We start from the raw sequence: 4745 nt of genomic DNA on the forward strand, positions 1-4745 counted from the left end.
ACATATAACTAACATCATAATCCATAATACATTTATAGAAGCATTTTGATAGGCATAACTTGTACATATATGGGGATTTCATGATATCATACTAGTTGGGCATTGTTCCTTCATCTAGGTATTTAATCAAACACATGGTAGGCATAGTATATGTAGACAACATTATACAACAATTAATCATCATGATTCATCTCTAATTTCATCATCCTATGGTTTATTCATAGGTTCACATGAATATACATCTAGACAAATTAATTCCACATAAAATTGATCACCCAACATGGATTTAAATTCTATTGATCATTCTTAACATAAGCAAAACAAACCCAACATAAAATTCATAAAGAAATCCATAAACTTAAACTTAGAAAAGAGATTCTTGGGTTTCATGGACGAAAGAAGTCCATGAATAAACATTACGCATACCTTAGTTCATGATTTTGTTAATATTGACGGAGAATCTTTCTTGGAATTGGATCTTCTATGAAAACCCTAGCTTGTTCTTGAGAGGTTTTTTTTAGAGAAGAGAGTATATTTTGGATGAAGAGTGTCTGAATCACGTGTTAAAGAACTTAAATAGGGGTAAAAAGTTGACCCTTTTAACCCTGGACGCATCATTTAATTTAAGTAAAAATTTCCCAAATTGAACCCCTGGCGCGATGTGGCGCTATCGCGCCTTGTCACTAGAATTTGACAATTGGGAAACTCAGGGATGGCGCGACACGGAGCCATCGCATTGCCCCTTCTTTTGTGACCTGGAACTTTGGCACGACGGGGAGAAAATTGCACTGAGACACTGGAAAAGGACAATTGCCATTTTAGCTTATGGTGCGGCATGCCACTGACCAATATGATGCTGTTTTATAACGGGAACTTGAAATAGTCATAACTTCTGACTCGGTTATCAGATTTAGGCAAATCTTATATCGATGGAAAGTTTATTAAATTTTCCACATGACAAAAGTGAAAATTTTGAAAATTACTCATGGAATAAAAATCATTCAATTTAAAAGCTAATACTAGATATTCTTGAGATGAAATTTGCTAGGAAAAGTATGAGGTATTACACTGCTCCTCCGCCGATAGTAAATACATATCCACTTGTGGATTTTACTATGTTCGATCCGGTGATCCAATTTGCATCACTATATCCTTCAAGTACCACAGGATATTTATTATAATGCAAGGCATAGTCTTGAGTGTATTTAAGATACCCCAAAACTCTTTTCATTGCCATCCAATGAGTTTTGTTGGAATTACTCATGTACCTACTCAATTTACTATAGCGCATGCTATGTTTGGTCGTGTACAATTCATTATACACATTAAACATCCCAATACTCTTGGTACTCCAATTGTGAGTCACTTTCACCTTCATTCTTTCGAAGTGCAAAGCTCACATCCAAAGGAGTCTTGGAAATACCGAATTCTATATACTTGAATTTTTTCAAGTACCTTTTCAATATAGTGAGACTGTGATAATGCCAACCCTTTTGGAGTTCTATGGATTCTTATATCTAACATCACATCCGCAACTCTAAGTTCTTTCAATCGAACTTACTTTCAAGCATTCATTTTATTGCATTTATGTCTGAAATATCTCTACTGATGATCAACATATCATCCACATATAAACAATGACTTGGTTATTCAGAGTGTCTTTAATGTAAACACATTTATCACATTCATTTACTTAAACCTGTTTGCCAACATGGTTTGGTCAAACTTCGCTTGCCATTGCTTTGGTGCTTGCTTTAGTCCATACAACGACTTAATAAGCTTACACACCTTATTCTCCTTTTCTAGAACCACAAAACCCTCAGGTTGTTCCATGTAAATTTTTTCCTCCAATTCTCCATTTAAAAATGTGGTTTTCACATCCATTTGATGGATTTCAAGACCATATACTACCGCCAAGGCAATTAACATTTGAATTGATGTTATCCTTGTTACCGGCGAGTATGTATCAAAGTAATCAAGGCCTTTTTTTTTACTTGAAGCCTTTTACTACAAGTCTTGCCTTGTATTTGTCAATAGTACCATCCGCTTTTATTTTCTTTTTAAAGATCCATTTAGAACCTAAAGGTTTATTTTCTAGAGGAAGATCAACCAATTCCCATGTATGGTTGCTTAAGATTGAATCAATCTCACTATTGACTGCCTCTTTTCAAAAGAATGAGTCTGACGACTACATCGCTTCTTTAAATGTTTGAGGCTCATTTTCTAAGAGAAATGTTACAAAATCTAATCCAAATATAGTAGAAGTTCTTTGACGTGTACTATGCCTTGGATTCTCTTCATTATGTATATTCTCACTTGGTTCATCTCGAGGTTATTTAGACCCTCCACTAGACTATTTATGTCTAGTTTTATACGGGTAAATATTTTCAAAGAATTCAGCATTATCTGATTTAATTACCATATTTTTGTTTATACCCGGATATTCGGATTTATGAACTAAAAATCAACATGCTTTACTCTTTTAGCATATCCTATGAACACGCAGTCCATAATCTTAGATTCTATCTTAACCCTCTTAGGCATAGAAGTTTGAACCTTTGCTAGACACCCCCACTCTTTAAAATATTTCAAGTTAGGTTTCCTTCCTTTCCATTTTCCATAAGGAATTGATTGTGTCTTACAATGGAAAACTCTATTGAGTATACGATTGGCTGTAAGGATAGCTTTCCCCCATAAGTTTTGCGGAAAATTGGAACTTATAAGCAAGGCATTCATCATTTCCTTCAAAGTTTGATTTTTCCTTTCTGTAATTTTATTAGATTGAGGTGAATATGGGGTTGTAGTTTGATGGTCAATTCTATTCTCTACACATATTTTGGCGAAGGGAGATTCATATTCTCCGCCCCTATCACTTTTTATCATTTTATCTTTTTCTCTAACCAATTTTCAACTTTAATTTTGTATTTCCTAAATGCGTCTATTACTTCATCCTTACTATTTAGTAAGTAGACATAATAGTATCTAGTGCAGTCGTCAATAAAAGTTATGAAATACTTTTCCCACCACGTGATGGTGTTGAATTCATATCACAAATGTCAATGTGTATTAAGTCTAAGGGATTGGAATTCCTTTCAACGGACTTATAAGGATGCTTTGCATTCTTTAATTCCACACATATTTGACACTTTGATTTATTGCACTCAAAGTTTGGCAAAACCTCTAAGTTAATCAGTTTTCGTAACGCTTTGTAATTAACATGGCCTAAACGTCCATCCCATAAATTATAAGAATCAAGCAAGTAAGAAGAATTTGAACTTTTATTTATTTCAACATTCATTACATTCATCTTATAAAAGCCCTCGGTGAGATAGCCTTTTCCTACATACACTTCTCCTTTGCTAATTACAATTTTTCCAGAAATGGTTACACATTTGAATCCGTTCTTGTCTAGAAGTGAAACAGAAATCAAGTTCCTATGTAACTCTGGAATGTACAAGATATTGTTAAGTATCAAGACCTTTCCTGAAGTCATTTTCAAGCCCACTTTTCTTGTTCCTTCTACCTTAGCCGTAGCGGAGTTATCCATGTATACCATTTCTTCTACTTGAGCCAGAGCGAATGATGAAAATAACTCTTTGTTGGCACATATATGACGGGTGGCACCAGAACTCATCCAGCATTCGCGAGGATTTCCCACCAAGTTGCATTCTGAGAACATAGCACACAGATCATCACTTTCTTTGTTGGACTCAACCATATTAGCTTGGTCCTTTTTCTTTCCTTTCTTCAGGGCACGATAATCTGTGAACTTGTGGCCAATCTTTCTACAATTGAAGCATTTTCCGTTGAATTTCTTCTTGGGTTGATTGATTCCTTGTTCAACTTTCTTTCTTTTCTTAGAATTGTTTTGGTCATCTTCTACAATATGTGCTCCATTAATTGTAGAATTCCTTTTTGACCTTTTCTCGACAGCCTTATTATCCTCTTTAATACGCAGTCGGACAATAAGACCTTTGAAAGTAATCTCCTTGCGTTTGTGCTTCAAGAAGTTTTTAAAGTCTTTCTACATAGATGGTAGCTTCTCAATGATCGCTGCTATTTGAAATGCATCATTCATAATCAAACCTACAAAACAGTTTATGTGAGTACTAAGAACATTTTCAATTTGTTCAACTAAGGTATTTTTCAAAGATATACCTTCCGCTAGGAGATCGTGGATGATTACTTGCAATTCCTGCACTTAAGAGACAACCGATTTGCTATCTATCATTTTAAAGTCCAGGAACCTTGCAACAAAGAATTTCTTAATTCCTGCATCCTCTGTCTTGTATTTTTGTTCTAATGCCCCCCACAATTCCTTTGATGTCTTAGTTCCACTGTAAATATTATAGAGGTCGTCTTGGAGACCACTCAGATATAATTTCTGCAAAGAAAGTCTGAGTGTTTCCAAGCCTCTACAATCATGAAATGCTCTTTGTCCAGGTTCCCTCGGGGTACCTCAGGAGCATCCTCACTAGTGAATCTTTGAAGGCATAGAGTGGTGGGTAAAAAAACATCTTTTTCTGCCATCGCTTAAAGTCAATGCCTGCAAATTTTTCGGGCTTCTCCGCAGGTTCCATTGGTTGCGGAGCATTTACTCGACTTGTTGAGGCAATACTAGTTTCCCCCACCGTCGTAGTTGCATCTTGCATTTGACTTTCGTTAGTCATTTTTCCTGTCACCACAAGACAATAAAACTTAGTATTTTCAGAATACTACTTATAAAGTTAAGCAACTTTAAACTC

The sequence above is a fragment of the Capsicum annuum genome, unplaced genomic scaffold (genome assembly GCF_002878395.1).
Source record: "Capsicum annuum cultivar UCD-10X-F1 unplaced genomic scaffold, UCD10Xv1.1 ctg79446, whole genome shotgun sequence".
Taxonomy (NCBI): domain Eukaryota; kingdom Viridiplantae; phylum Streptophyta; class Magnoliopsida; order Solanales; family Solanaceae; genus Capsicum; species Capsicum annuum.